Below are 17,425 nucleotides of genomic sequence, written 5' to 3'. Positions count from 1 at the left end.
GCGAGGGCGTATAGTGGGCATGCGGGAGGCCGGGTGGACGTACCGCCGAATTGCTCAACACGTGGGGCGTGAGGTCTCCACAGTACATCGATGTTGTCGCCAGTGGTCGGCGGAAGGTGCACGTGCCCGTCGACCTTGGACCGGACCGCAGCGACGCACGGATGCACGCCAAGACCGTAGGATCCTACGCAGTGCCGTAGGGGACCGCACCGCCACTTCCCAGCAAATTAGGGACACTGTTGCTCCTGGGGTATCGGCGAGGACCATTCGCAACCGTCTCCATGAAGCTGGGCTACGGTCCCGCACACCGTTAGGCCGTCTTCCGCTCACGCCCCAACATCGTGCAGCCCGCCTCCAGTGGTGTCGCGACAGGCGTGAATGGAGGGACGAATGGAGACGTGTCGTCTTCAGCGATGAGAGTCGCTTCTGCCTTGGTGCCAATGATGGTCGTATGCGTGTTTGGCGCCGTGCAGGTGAGCGCCACAATCAGGACTGCATACGACCGAGGCACACAGGGCCAACACCCAGCATCATGGTGTGGGGAGCGATCTCCTACACTGGCCGTACACCACTGGTGATCGTCGAGGGGACACTGAATAGTGCACGGTACATCCAAACCGTCATCGAACCCATCGTTCTACCATTCCTAGACCGGCAAGGGAACTTGCTGTTCCAACAGGACAATGCACGTCCGCATGTATCCCGTGCCACCCAACGTGCTCTAGAAGGTGTAAGTCAACTACCCTGGCCAGCAAGGCCTCCGGATCTGTCCCCCATTGAGCATGTTTGGGACTGGATGAAGCGTCGTCTCACGCGGTCTGCACGTCCAGCACGAACGCTGGTCCAACTGAGGCGCCAGGTGGAAATGACATGGCAAGCCGTTCCACAGGACTACATCCAGCATCTGTACGATCGTCTCCATGGGAGAATAGCAGCCTGCATTGCTGCGAAAGGTGGATATACACTGTACTAGTGCCGACATTGTGCATGCTCTGTTGCCTGTGTCTATGTGCCTGTGGTTCTGTCAGTGTGATCATGTGATGTATCTGACCCCAGGAATGTGTCAATAAAGTTTCCCCTTCCTGGGACAATGAATTCACAGTGTTCTTATTTCAATTTCCAGGAGTGTAATATGAATGCTATAGTAAATAAGGAGTATTCAAGTGTAACAGTATGGCACCACATTGGGCATCAAAAACGTAATAAATGACATTACTAAAATAGGGAAAATGTGTAACAACGATTATGTGTGCAAGTACTGCACGAGTAACGTGACTTTATTTGAGACCGTCCACGTCTTCGGCATGAAGTCCAGGATGATTAACGATCGTATGAAATGTAATAACGTGTACCCCAGCTAGCTAGAATGGCGGAGGCGCCAGAGATTCTAGCTGTAATTCCCTTCGAGAATCACTTAGGCAACTGACTACCGGTTAGCGTAACGTTCGCTACGTTAAAATTTCGAGAAGTGAATATCAAGTATTATCAGTTCAATGCTGTTCTCTGTCCATATTCTTTATATGGTAATAATTGCAGTGTCTATAACTATCTCTGAAAAACAGTCTTTATATTTCTTTGACTGATTTGTCTGACTTGGGAAAAATGGTGACCTCTGAAATCATTGCCGACCATACGGCGAATTCACTTTTTGGAATAAATAGTTTCAACTTCCAATTCACAATTACGCATCACATCGAAACCGCTAGTGCTGATGGAAAAGGTTCTTACAGATCAGAACTGAAAACGCATAGAATGTGGTAGTTGCCAGAAGTTCATCTGTGAACTGTAATATTATTGGTATTTCCGTCCTACGAAAGCTTTGAGTACCCTTTGAAAGACATTTGTTTTGTATAGTTTACATAACTGTAAAGATGCGCATCTAGCGCGGACGCTAATACATCGATTGCGCAGTCAAAGAAACATTTTAACAGAAGCTGAACTGTCGTTCCGCTTCGATCTAAATAAAAGATGACGGTAGAAAACTTTTGTAGATCTTCAGATTTTAATGTGCTTCTGCTTGTTATGTGAAAACGTAAAGGAGGTCGACTTTAAGTTAAAAAAGTGAAAGGTCTTGCTAGCGTGCAGACAACATTATTAATTAATAAAATTAAGGTAATTCATGTTCGAAACTGTAAATCAGCAAGTTATTGTTATCGGAGGTGTTGAACAGTGCAAGAATTGTCTTCAACGAAAGGAGAAAAGTAGTGACTATAATTTGTGACAAAAAAAACGTGAACCAAGGAGACAGCACAGGACAGGCTGAAATCTGATCGCACCATACTGTTAGAAAAGTAATTATGTAAATTGTATTGTTTATAAATAAGCCCTAATTTTGCTAGTGAGAATTGTTTGAATATATTTAGTGTTTACCAGACTTCTTATTCTGTTCTTTTCCTTTATACTTTTTTATCCTCCATGCCATATTATTTTTATAAATGTCAAACAGCCTTTACTACAGCAGAGAATACTGCGGCATCCTGGTCGTAGACAGAAGGCCGCTCTTTGTCTTCTATACAACTCATAGCTGACCCATTTATTAATGATTTCCTCTGCAAATGCAATTTTATTGTTCACTATTAAAGGTCCCTTAGGTAATTATAAAATTCGTACTAATTACGTAAAGAAATCCGGGTTGTTCTTTTCCAAATAATAGAAGTCTTTGCGTAATCAAAACCTAGCCTCCTTCTGACAACGATCAGGAGCCGACCAGAAGACGGACGTCTTCGACCGCTTTCGTGTCTCCTGTGGCAAAGCAGTGCCAGACTGGAAACACGACATTCTAGTATGAAATACCGATTTAAATTGATATAACTGAAATATATTTAACGTAATAATAATAATAATAATAATTTTTTTATCATACTAGAGAACGCACAGTGAAGCGCAGAACCATTCTGTAGCAACGAGTGCACGGACAATCTGCTTTACTCTTTGGTTTTTATTAATTTTTCTTTATATTTACTTAGATTTTTGTGTTGATTGATGTTCAAGCTTTTAGGAATGAAAAGCTATTGCCTGACTACTTCCTTGGATCTCTTTAGCAGACAGAAATAAGCTGTAGTCGGTTAAAAGAGCATACAGTGAACGTTTCGGGCTTTATGACATAAAACGAGCTATGGCGCTAAGCTTCAATTTGTTTTAGCACCTTTTTTTTTAGTTACCATACTTCTCCTTTTGAATAATTTTTATTGAAATATTATTCTTCACCTTTCTGAAACATTTTGTCAGAAGAAGGGATGAATTAAAACTGTCTGTTAACTGCCCACCGAAATGAGCGAGTGGTTACAATATAGACTATTAGCCATTCGTTGTCAACTCATTCACAATTTCATTGTTGTCTATTCCTCTATGTACTGTGACAGGGACAAAAGAAATTATTCCTTTTCGTTCTGTGTAATAAACCCATTTATCCTTCCAAATATCTACAGGTACGTTTCGTTTAGTTTTATTACTCAACCGACTACGATACACTTCCTGCATCTGACAATATCAAAAACCATTTCGTCTGCTAGTTTAGAAGCGTAGTGCAGTGGATCATACTGTAGAATTCTGGTGTCTCCCTGAAACCTGTTCTTGCCAGCAACTGCAGAGTGACGTCATTCGCGACACGAGGCAGCTGCCGCATCTAACTGTCCCATTTAACTGTCATTTAACAGCCCTGCAACAAAACTAGACCTGCCACAACCGTCATTTTGCGAAGAGACAGACGGGCTGGGTAGTTTCCGGACAAGGCCCGCGGGAACAAGTGAGCGACGGGAACAGGCAGTGCCAACTGGCGGTGTACTGCGGCGTGAGCAGCGAGCGATAAACGAGGGACGCAATCAGACGGAAATTAGCGCGCGCCCCGACACGTGAACACTACCGCTCGATGCACTCCAGGGGCTCGACCTCCATAAAATCGGCACGCTAGTCGTCCAATATGGCGCTCTCCTACCGTCGCAAAGCCTGTCGAGAGTGTGATGTGAAACAATGTCTTACCCCGACAGCCGATATTTATTAGTATGCACCATTTACAGAGAGATTGTACTTTTTCTCAGTAACGGTTTTCTACACTAATTTCGTGAAAATAATCGACAAAAAAGTCATAATAACAGGAGTAGAGACGACAAATGATTAAAAACTTGAATACAAGGTGTTAAGGGGCTCCGGAAAGGCTCAAAATCATGAAAAGTTCAATTTTTACTTTTTTGCGTTTTCTGAATCTGCAGACTATTACCTTTTAATAGATGTATAATTTATTCAATTCCGAAGACTACAACTATTTTTAAATTTTTTTTTAAATGTGTTCTACATGGGCGTGACCCACTGTGGCGCTGTTAAACTGCTGTCAAATGGTGTTATTATTAACGTCCGTGTTCATCAGGTACATTTTAGTGATGTGAGATAAAGTATGTGTTGTGGCTAACCTGTGATGGTTCAATATATATCGCTGGTGTAATTGTCGATTGTTTCATGTTTATTTACTCTGTCGTTATCTCTAAAATATTCGTAATTAATTTTGTTTCTTGAGTCTCTGTTTTGTTGAAGTATAATAATGAGTAAAAGTAAAGTTGCTGTTGCGACTTTCAGTGATGGCAACATTGTAAGGTGCAAGGTATTTAGAAATATGGGAATGAAGATAGGTTCTAACATGGTACGAGCGATGCTTGCTTTAGACAAGGAACGCCTTCGGGCTGCAGACAGGGCTGTAAAGAGTCTAGAAATACAAGCAAGAGTAAACAGGAGGAGGAACAAGAGGAAGCTGGAGGAGGAGTTTGCAGAGGATGAAGATAATCCATCCTATGGACCTGGAATGAACTAAAAAGTTAATCCAATCTTTGTTTGCTCGATTCCCAAATCTTTTATTTTCTCATACTATTTACATGTTTTCTAAGGATCTTCCAAACATATTTGTTTAAAACTTTCGGTAAATGTTACACAGTACCTTCTGCATAATTTAACACAGCCTTTTTCCAAAAAACTGTATATTTTTGAATATATAAATAAAAAATTGCAAAAAAATGTTGTGAATTTTCATTACAACTGAAAAAAAATCATCTTTAATAACTGAACTAAAATTTTGTAAAATCCCTGTGTTAAGTTGTAGCCCATATTCCAATAAATAATCTGTAAAAAGTTCAACTTCCTACCTCAAATACTTTGTGAGGAAAGATGTAATTTATAAGCGTTATTTTAACGTTGCAAGTATAGGGCGTTCCGGAGCCCCTTAATGACCACTGAACAGATATTTTAGTGTTGTGCATGGGCAGTTGAATTTAGTGAAACTAAACTACTAATTGTTGTTGTTTATAGGTCCCCCTAACTCTGACTTCAAAGCATTTCTGCTCAAGCTAGAGAGAGGGTTCTAGATTAACTTTGTAGTAAGTACCATAAATTAGACGTGGCGATTTCAATATAAATTTTTCATATGGTGCTGCACGAAAAAGAATGTTGGTAGCTCTCATAAATTCATATGATCTGATGCAGACTGTGTTTTTTTTCCAACTGAGGTGCAGGGGAACAGTATCACAGCCAAAGACAATATTTTTATTCGTTCTTCATTACTACATGGGCATCATGTTAGCAAAAGGATGAGTGGCCTTTCAGACCATAATGCACAAATTTTATCACTAAAACGCTTTAGTACTCAAAGAAATGTCACATTTAATTAGAAACTATATACGAAAGGTAATCCGACAACAATAGAGAGTTTTTTAAACCTTGACAAGGAACAAGAGTGGCAGGACGTTTGTAGTGCCGATAACATAATAAATATAATTCTTTCCTTAACACATTTCTCATGCTCTTTGAGAGTTGGTTCCCATTAGAACGTTCTAGACAGGGTACTAGCCGTAATAGGCAGCCCAGGTGGCTGACTAGTGGGATAAGGATAGCATGTAGAAAAAAGTGGGAATTATGTCAAAAGTAGCCCATTAGAAACAGTACTGTAAGGTGTTGAAAATTTCTCGAGGATTCAGCCGGTAGCGTCGTCCAAAAAAGGGTCGATATTTGGGTAAGGCGACTTTTTGCCATCTTCAGGCGTTCTTGGAGTCTGATTGATCTCTGATGGATACCGACTTGATACAGTCTCCACCCTTCTCCCGCAGCCTCCGTCTGGGCGCTTCCGAGCGGTCTGCGGCCGGTGGTGGGGGAAGGGCGGTGCTGTGTGGTGGGGGAAGCCCGCAGTCCTTCCACGGCCACGGCGGTTTGCCGAACTCTGCCGTCGTGGTGACTATGCTTCTTCTTCTTCATCTTCATCTTCTTCTTCTTCAGGTGCCTGACAGGAGCAGAATGACGTGTAGACTATCGTTGTGTTTTATTCACACTCAAAGCTGGAACCCAGGCGTTGTTTAACTGGAAACCGCTGTGTTTATTTATTAGTTCGTCATGCAGCCGGATCCCCACTGCCTCTTAATGATACAATCCCAGAAGGTGTTCGATTGTATCTTTAAAGAGGCAGTGGATATCCGGCTGCATGACGAACAAATAAATAAAGACAGCGGTTTCCAGTTAAGCAAAGCCTGGGATCCAGCTTTGAGTATGATTAAAACACAACGACAGTCTAGACGGAAATCCACTCCTGTCAGGACACCTGAAGAAGAAGAAGAAGAAGAAGAAGAAGCATTGTCACCACGACGGCAGAGTTCTGCAAACGGCCGTGGTCGCGGAAGGACTGCGGGCTTCCCCCACCACACGGCACCGCCCTTCCCCCACCACAGGCCGCAGACCGCTCGGAAGCGCCCAGACGGAGGCTGTGGGAGAAGGGTGGAGATTGTATAAAGTCGGTATCCATCAGAGAGCAATCAGACTCCAAGAACTCCTGAAGATGGCAAAAAGTCGCCTTGCCGAAATAACGCGCCTTTTGGACGACGCTACCCGGCTGAATACCCGAGAAATTTTCAAGATTTCTGTACGCCGGGAAAACCTCAGAGATCACACTGTATTGTAAGGTGCTTATAAATGTTATTAGGAAGGCTTAGAGCATGTGGTAGCAAATAGAATAGCTAATTCACAGGATACAATTAAAACCACATGAACAGTTGTGAAGTAAGTGTCTGGTCAGCAGCACAACGTCGACAACATAAAGTCAGTCCACAGTAAAAATATTTTTGTTACTGAAAAACCAGGTATACGTACCGTGTTTAACAATCATTTTCTGAGCATTGCTGGTGAATTAAATAAAAATTTAGTTCTTACAGTGTCTTCTTGGCAAATGCCTTTTTCGAGATTAATGTCTGAAATACTCCTCTGTGATACAGACAAGAGGGAGATTGAATCAATAATTAAATCATTGAAGACTAAGGACTCTCATGGCTATGATGGAGTGCCTAGCAGAATAACAAAATACTTTGCTGCAAATGTTAGCCCTGTATTTAGCCATATTTGTAATTTTTCCTTTAGGAATGGACCGTTTCCTGAACAATTAAAGTACTCAGTAGTAAAGCCGCTTTATAAAAAGGAAGAAAGGGATAACGTAGATAATTTTAGACCTATTCCTATGCCATCAGTGTTTGCTAAAGTTATTGGAAAGGCTGAATATGTAAGGATAATTGATCATTTTATATCACATGATTTGCTATCAAATGTACAGATCGGCTTTAGAAGTTGTTTAACAACTAAAAATACTATATTCTCTTTTCTCTGTGAGGTACTGTTTGGTCTAGAACGCTAGGCATTTGATTGTGTTGATCACAAAATATTGCTCCAGAAGTTGGACCATTACAGAATACGGGGAGTAGCTCACAGTTGCTTCACCTCTTGCTTTAGCAACAGACAGCAAAAGGTCATTATTCACAATGTTGAGAATGACATTGATGTGGGGTCTGAGTGGGTTACGGTCAAGTGGGGAGTACACCAGGAACCAGTGGTGGGGCCACTCCTGTTCCTCATCATCATCATCATCATCATCATCATCATTTAAGACTGATTATGCCTTTCAGCGTTCAGTCTGGAGCATAGCCCCCCTTATACAGTTCCTCCATGATCCCCTATTCAGTGCTAACATTGGTGCCTCTTCTGATGTTAAACCTATTACTTCAAAATCATTCTTAACCGAATCCAGGTACCTTCTCCTCGGTCTGCCCCGACTCCTCCTACCCTCTACTGCTGAATCCGTTCCTTATTTATATAAATGATATGCCCTCTTAATTCTAAAATATTTATTTTTGCTGTTGACACTAGCTTGGAAGTATGTTGTGTGCAACATCGGCTCCGTTTCAAATAGTGCAGTTCATGACCTAAGTTCATGGCTTGTAGAACATAAACTATCGCTAAATCACAGTAAGGCTCACTATTTACAGTTTCTAACATACAATTCAACAAAACCTGACGTTTTAATTTCACAGAATGGGCATATGACGAGTGAAACTGAATAGTTCTAATTTCTAGGTGTTCAGATAGATAGTAAGCTATCGTGGAAAGCCCACGTTCAGGATCTTGTACAAAGACTTAATGTTGCCATTTTTACTATTCGAATGATATCTGAAGTGAGTGGTCTTCGACACGAAAATTAGTCTACTTTGCTTATTTTCATTCGTCTATGTCGTATGGTATTATATTTTGGGGTAACTCTTCCTATTCTAAAAGGATATTTTTGGCTTAGAAAATGGTTCAAATGGCTCTAAGGACTATGGGGCTTACCATCTGAGGTCACCAGTCCCCTAGACTTAGAACTACCTAAACCTAAGTAACCTAAGGACATCACACACATCCATGCCCGAGGCAGGATTCGAACCTGCGACCGTAGCAGTAGCGCCGTTCCGGACTGAAGCGCCTAGAACCACTCGTCCACAACGGCCGGCTTTTTGGCTCAGAAACGGGCGGTTCGGGCAATAAGTTGTATAAGTACACGAACCTCTTGTCGTCCCCTGTTCACGAGTCTGGGTATTTTGGCATTGGCCTCCCAATATATATACATATACCTTACTGTCATTTCTTGTTAACATTATTAGCTTATTCCCAAGAATAAGCAGCTCTCACTCAGTTGATACCGTACTCGGCAGAAATCAAACCTACATTTGGATGCGACTTCCATAAGTCTTGTGCAAAAAGGTGTGCAGTATACTGCTGCATCAATTTTCAATAAGATACCACTAGAATTCAAATATCTTAGCAGTAACCCATACACTTTCAAATCGAAACTGAAGCGTTTTCTCTTGAGTCACTCCTTCTATACTGTCGAGGGCTTCCTTGAAAAAGTAAGCTGATTCTTGTTGTATTGTTGATTGCGTTTACTTTAACTTATGGATTGTCTTTTCTCGGGTTCATATACATTTATTTTTATCTGTTATTACTTTTATGTTGTAATTTCATGTACTGACACGTTCTATGACCTTGGAGATTTGCTCCTCAATTTGGTCCTACGGAACTTGACGTGTAAATAAATAAAAATAAATAATGTTCCACAATAATATTTATTTAATAGTTTGTTATGAACTGGCTTTCGGCTTCTTAGGGCATCGTCACATAACATTGAACAGATAGTCCACACAACACCAAGGAGAGTTCATAGCCGTACAAAGATTGTTGTGCAAAGATACGTGACTGTATCGAAACAAAGCACAAAAAGACTATGAACCAATAAATCTTATATTAAAGTACATTCAAATATTAAATCTATATGTATTATGTGGCTTATACATTCATATAGTTTTAATATTTAAATATTTGAGTATACTGGTAATATAAGAATTATTTTTTTCAGTGGCTCTCTGATTTCAACACCTTCTATGGAGTCTCTGCTGGAAATTCTGTTACCTGTAGGTAAGAACTTTACTATATTAATGATGGTAATACTGTCGTTTCGATACGCTGATGCCAATTATTTCATAGTTTCATGGTATCGTAAGAAACATAGCGAATTTTGTTCGCGAAAATCATAGTCTTACACCATTAGTTTAATGAGAATTTAATTCTATTCAATATCTATGAAGTATACAGGAAAGCAAGGTGTAGTACTAACAAGGGAACCTCCCCATCGCACCCCCTCAGATTTAGTTATAAGTTGGCACAGTGGATAGGTCTTGAAAAACTGAACACAGATCAATCGAGAAAACAGGAAGAAGTTGTGTGGAAGTATGAAAAAAATAAGCAAAATAAAACCAGACACCACACTTGCTAGGTGGTAGCCTTTAAATCGGCCGCGATCCGTTAGTATACGTCGGACCCGCGTGTCGCCACTATCAGTGATTGCAGACCGAGCGCCGCCACACGGCAGGTCTAGTCTAGAGAGACTCCCTAGCACTCGCGCCAGTTGTACAGCCGACTTCGCTAGCGATGGTTCACTGTCTACATAAGCTCTCATTTGCAGAGACTACAGTTTAGCATAGCCTTCAGCTAGGTCATTTGCTACGACCTAGCAAGGCGCCATGTTCAGTTACTATAATCTGAACAGATAATATTGTGACTCATGTACCGTCAAGAGCGACGTTCATCATTAATGGCTTAAAGTTAAGTATCAAACAAATTACGTCCGCTTTCTGAATTCCAATTCCTTATCATGTTCCAGACCTCACGTCAGTATAGTCCTTCCCGTTACCACATTTGTGGTCTTTTAGGGCCTGGGGAAGTCTCCTTCCCCTTGGGGTTTTACCTGCTTCGTGCATTTATGTCTCGCCTGTTTTTGGAATGGGGGACTGATGACCTTAGCTGTTTAGTCCCCCCTTAAACATCCCAACAACCACTCATCCTCACGCCAGCCTGCGTGAGCAAAACGCGTGCATTTCGGCCTCCTCTAGTAACACAGTGTTGGCTCTTCTGCCAACACAACACAAACTGAGTAGTCCATGCGCATGATAGGCAACATCAAGGAGAATGTGAGCACAAGAGTGCCGTGGTCCCGTGGTTAGCGTGAGCAGCTGCGGAATGAGCGGTCCATGGTTCAAGTCTTCCCTCGTGTGAAAAGATTAATTTTTTATTTTCAGACAATTTTAGTGTGGGAGTAGACGTGATTACCATTCCTCCAGGTTGTACACCTCTTGTGCAACCGTTAGATGTATTTTTTTTCGGCAAGTGAAATACTTTGTGAAAAGATTCTATGATTTTGCGAAGCTGCACAGGTACACAGAGCAGTATTGTTTACGTGATCGTGTGTCAATTATCAAAGTTCAAGCACTCACACATAATCAACTTCGCTCTCCAAAATTCCAGGACATGTTCAGATTTGCTTGGACATATGCAGGATTTGACGGTCTACACGCGGAAAAATTTGAAAACGTTAAAAACATATGTTTTGACAGAGCACAGCGAAAACTGTGCGACTGTGAAACTGTTGCATTCATTTGTTGCAGTTTATGTGACAAAGTCTTATGTTTTCATCACTTTTTTGGGAGTGATTATCACATCCACAAGAAAACCTAAATCGGGCAAGGTAGAAGAATCTTTTTACCCATTCGCCAAGTGTACAAGTTAGGTGGGTCGACAACATATTCCTGTCATGTGACGCACATGCCGTCACCAGTGTCGTATAGAATATATCAGATGTGTTTTCCTGTGGAGAAATCGGTTGACCTATGACCTTGCGATCAAATGTTTTCGGTTCCCATTGGAGAGGCACGTCCTTTCGTCTACTAATCGCACGGTTTTGCGGTGCGGGTGCAAAACACAGACACTAAACTTACTACAGTGAACAGAGACGTCCATGAACGAACGGACAGATCATAACTTTGCGAAAATAAAGAAAGTAAACTTTTCACTCGAGGGAAGACTTAAACCAAGGACCTCTCGTTCCGCAGCTGCTCCCGCTAACCACGGGACCACAGCGCTCCTGCGCTTACAATGTCCTTGATTTTGCCTATCTTGCATATGGACTACTCAATTTGTATATTTTGCTTATTTTTTTTCATAGTTCCACACAACTTCTTCCTGTTTTCTCGATTGATCTGTGTTCAGTATTTCAAGGCCTGTCCACGGTGCCAACTTATAACTAAATCTGAGGGGGGTGCGATGGGGAGGGTCTCTTGTAAGAACAATATACCATGTATACCATCTGAAGGTATCCGATTTTAGCAACATTTACCAGTTAACATTGTTTATAGAGCCACTAGTAGCTCACGGTTGCAGTAGAAGCAACACAAAGTGGCTCCAGTCGTAATTGATCGAAGAATGAAGGCAGTATATGGCTATAATGATGTTAAAGATGAGACGATCATTACCATCAGATACGTTATTCCTACAATATTTGGTGGCAGCCAGTAGAGCTACAATAAAGAAACTGCGACATTTTCTAGATCTGTGACATTCAGCAAGTCGAACATTATACAAATGAACACGTTTGTTGGCAAGAAGCTGTACAAAATATTGGTTCATGACACCACTGAAAATAGCTGTCCTTCTATACTTCACTAAGTTACGACATTACCGTATCTGCACACATAGAGTTAATGCAGATCATTGATTACAACTAGCAACATTATGACTTCATATAAAGGGAATTCCAGGAGGAATAGTAAATATTTTCTGGAGTGGTAGTATACCCTAATTCAAATGAAACATTCCGCATAACATGTATCTAAATTTTATTTGCTATTCTGAAGGCAGCTGGAGTAAACTACAGGGACAGAGAAGCTATTTACAACTTGTACAGAAACCAAACGGCAGTTCTAAGAATCGAGAGGCATGAAAGGGAAATAGTGATAGAGAAGAGAGTGAGAGAGTGTTGTAGCCTATCGCCAATATTATTCAATCTGTACTTTGAGCAAGCAGTAAGAAAACAAAATAAAAATTTGCAGTAGGAATTAAAGTTCAAGGAGAAGAACTAAAAACTTTGAGAATTGCCGATGGCATTGTAATTTTGTGAGAGACAGCAAAGGACACAGAACAGCAGTTGAACGGAATGACTCTGTCTTGAAAGGAGGACGCAAGATGAATATCAACAAAAGCAAAAAATTGATAATGGAATGTAGTTGAATTAAATCAGGTGATGCTGAGGGAATTAGACTAGGAAACGAGACACTTTAAGTAGCAGATGAGTTTTTCTAATCAAATTAAGTGATGATGGCCGAAGTAAAGAGGACATAAAATGTAGACTGGCAGTGGCAAGAAAGACATTTCTAAAGAAGAGGAATTTGTTAGCATCGAGAATGGATTTAAGTGTCAGGACGTCTTTTCTGAAAGCATTTGTATGGAGTGTAGCCATTTATGGAAGTGAAACATGGACGATAAACAGTTTAGACAAAAAGAGCATAGAAGGTTTTGAAATGTGCTACTACAGAATAATGCTGAGGATTAGATGGGTAGGTCACATAACTAATGAGGAGACACTAAATAGAACTAGGGAGAGAAGAAATTTGTGGCTCAACTTGAGTGAAAGTAGGAATCGGTTGATAGGACACACTCGGACACATCAAGGTATCATCAGTTTAGTATTGGAGGAAAGTGTGCGGGGCGGGGGGGTAAAGTCGTAGAAGGGAGCGATTGAATACAGTAGGCAGATTCAGAAGTATGGAGGTTGCAGTAGTTACTCGGAGGTGAAGACCCTCGCATAAGACAGAGCGGCATGGAGAGCTGCATCAAACCAGTCATCAAACTGAAGACATCAAAATTAGCAGAGACAAAGAATGTAACCCAAACAGATACACACAGAAATTCTTAAGCGAAAGCAAATTATTAAGTTGAAAGTCAATTTTTATAACTTGCATTTCCTACTTCAATGTACTCTCAAATTCTCTTGGCAACATCATGTTTTCTATGGTCGCCTTGGGGTTCTCCTTTGGGGGGAGACAGTATTCATAATCCATTCGATCAATTCGTCCCTTGGGTTTATTTTTTCTTTCTAGATTTTGAGTTTCAACCACTCTCGGAGACCCGGACCCTGGTGGCCAGGAAACGTGGCTCTTTCTGCCAGTCCATGTTTTGGAGAATGTTAAATTTAAATGATGTGTCATCTGGCAGCCAGAATGTGCAGAGCCCAATTGCGCTGGAAGAACATACTTCCCTCGGCGCCTAAGGAACCTACTAGCTAAACGACTTCTGCCCTATCCACACTCTTTTCATTTGCACATTCAGATGGAATATGACTGCTAAGCCCAGCACCATTCTCACGCAGTTTACTGAAAACACGAGTAGATACACATCAGTCTAGCACTCTGCGGTTAGGAAATACTTTATCGCATTCTCTACAAGCATACAAGCATCGTCGGGGTTTCCATCACATAAAATAAAATAAATATCATATCGGCATACTCAGCATTTGTAAATACGTGCAGCAAGCTTAAACGATGCAATACAATAGGTCAACAAATCACAAAAATTTAGAAGACATTTGCTTTTAGCTGAAAAACATTTATATCACAAACTACTACAGATGAAATTTTGTGATAATTAGCTTTCAAAATAGTGATGTATGGGGCATTCATTTTAACAATGGAAACGCGTCATTTCTCAGTAAAGTTTACTCATAGAACGTTCGATGAATGAATTTACTCATTTCATTATTGTTTATTCATACTATTTGCTCGTTACGTGGACTCAAACACAGAAGATAGCACACCAAGCAAACAATACGCTCAAACCAAATTGCAATCACATACTCAGAAAAGTGAAGTAAACACTAGGAGTTGACTTTAACTGCCACTAATATGTACTGAAAGGATAGTCTTTTAAGCCCAGATTGCCGTTCTTGCTTCATAAGAAAGAAGTACTGTAACTGCTCGTTGCAGTTTAATATTGAAGCACTTTTCCATGAAATTTACTGGTATAAGATCCCATTTTATTAGCTTACGTCTACTGGCTGCGTATTTAATAGAGACAGGACTATTTACTGCTCTCTCGTTATAACCCTGCGATTATATTTAACCGGTATCTGATAGGGGAATCAGAGATTACGTAGCCAGCGTAACTACAGTGTTAAATTTATTAACTATCAGATGAATTTATATCGGTGAACCGATATGAAAGCTGAGAGAATTCTTATTCCTATTAGTTCTAATGATTTTTTGTATTTTCGAACGATGGTTCGTTTTACGCATTTTCGCTGTTTGCCATGCATTCCATGGAATCTGAGATATGCCAAGGATAATAAGAGCTCTGTCAACAGCTATTACAATTTATACTCTACATCGTAACGTCGGTTGTAGGCTCTCGTAGCTCTTTGTTTGAATATAAATTAAGTGCTCCTGATATTCCAGTTAGCGCCCTTGTTTTACTTATTTAAAATTTAAAACGAAGTCTTAATTCAAATTTAAAATGAAGTCTTAACGCTTCTGGTTAAACTGTGGCGGTTCTGTTGCACATTGTAATTCGGGGCTTTGATGCTAAGAGAAATTATTATTGCCTTATTTAGCTTTGATAGAGATCAATATAATAATAAAACTGATAACAGAATATAAAAAGAAGCACATTTTCGTAAGTGGCAACGTCTTTTCAGAATACGTTATTATATTTTTACTTTTTTTTAATTTCATGGTTCTTTAAAGAAATGCACTGAATGCGTTACTAACTTCGTATGTAGTCAAGAATTACGTTAATCAAAACAACTTCACTTCCAACGCAATAAACTGAATATAAAATGCAGAAATGCAAATAATATAATTGTGTAGCTGCTTCAATTATAATTTCATTAGTATTTTCATAATGGAATGCTGACTAAAGAATGACCCCCCTTTGAGTGTATCTAAATTCTACACAGGTTGACATTTGCATTGAATACAATGTCATAGCATACGAGTGTAGCTGCACCGATAAACTGAAATGGTAACAGTAGGCCTACATTCATATTAGAAAATAAACCTTCGAATCTTGATCAATTTTCTCTCTGAAATCCAAAAGCACATGAAAATAAACCATTAACTATACTGTAATCCTGTTGTCTATTACAAAAACCTACATCTAACTTAAACATTTTTTAAGACACAAGCTGAGAAAAAAAACGATATATACAAATGCAAAACAGGAGGGCATTCTCGTTGTCATAAATAAAGAAGAGGAAGAACGGCTGTAATAGCAACAGATCATAAAAATAAAGTGTTTGATGTACTATATAAAAACGTTTGTACTTATGTTAATGAAATTATCCTACCTTGCTTGCACTTCAGTCTTTTAATGCCAAATCTGTAACTATTTAAGCCCGACAATAAAAACATCCAATTTTTGCAGCAGATGTATTCTTCTGCCCACAATCTAAAACCCTTCTTTATTTAATATTCTCAAAATACCCTATGCTGTTCGCAGATGGCGTAAAGTAAATATTCATTGTTGTTGTTGTCGTTCTGGTGGTGGTGGTGGTAGTGGTAGCCTTCAGTCTGACAGTCTGAAGACTGGTTTGATACAGCTCTTCATCCTCTTTAACCTGAGCAATCCTTTTCATCTCTGAATAACTACTGCACCCGTTGTCCAGTTGATCTGATTAATACATTCATGCTGTGGTTCTCTCTACACTTCTATCGGTCACGCTTCTTTTCATTACCAAGCTGATTATTCCTTGAAGTCTCAGGATGTATCCTATCAAACGATCCCTTCTTTCAGTCAAGTTGGGACCCAAAGATATTTTTACCCCGATTCCGTTAAGTACTTACTCATGCGTTATTCGACCTATCCATGTAATCCTCAGTATTCGTCTATAGTTCCACATTTCAAAACCTTGTATTTCCTCCCTATGTGAACCGCTCGTCTTTCATATGTCGCTTGCGTACAAGGTACATGACAGACAAATACTCACCATAGGCTTCTTAAGATTTAAATTTATAAAGCATTTACACATTCCACATTACTCTACTTCGGCCAATACCCTTTATTTTGTTGCCAAAATAACAAAACTCATCTAGTACTTTTTGTACCTCATTTCGTAACAAAGGATTATTCAAAATTATGTAGACACCTAGAAATGTGGAGGGTATAAAACAGCCAACAGGTTGCAACAAAATTTTACTTTTACCATATTTCGACCCCGAATACGAGGGTCTTCATAGAAAATTCACAATTACATTTAATAACAGTCTAACGAATTTAAGAGAAATAATGCTGACGTCATATAAAATATTAATTAAGAAGTTAATACTAAAACCACATAATATTAAAGACACCGAAACTGACATAAATCTGGCAACTGCCAGTAAAATTGTAGCTGTATAGCGTAGCACGTTACACGCCGCAGTCGTACCTCCTCATCTGTTACGCGATTTGCGCATATAACCTTCAGTAGTCTTCTCTAGTACCACATTTCAAACCCTTGTATTCTCTTCCTGTCCGAACTGCTTATCGTTCATGTTTCATTCATGTGCAAGGTACCCGTCAGACAAATACCCACAGAAAAGGCTTCCTAACACTTAAATTTATAACAAACAATAAGGTCCATTTGTTAGAAATGCCTTACTTGGTATTGTTAGTTAGCATTTTATATCCTCTCCACCTTGGCCAACGTCAGTTATTTTGCTGACCAAATAACAACACTAATCTAGTACTTTTAGTATCTCATTTCCTAACACATGGGTATTCAAAATGACCTAGACCC

Source organism: Schistocerca cancellata, chromosome 3 (assembly GCF_023864275.1).
Source record: "Schistocerca cancellata isolate TAMUIC-IGC-003103 chromosome 3, iqSchCanc2.1, whole genome shotgun sequence".
In the NCBI taxonomy this organism is placed as follows: Eukaryota; Metazoa; Arthropoda; class Insecta; order Orthoptera; family Acrididae; genus Schistocerca; species Schistocerca cancellata.
This window is presented reverse-complemented; position numbering follows the sequence as displayed.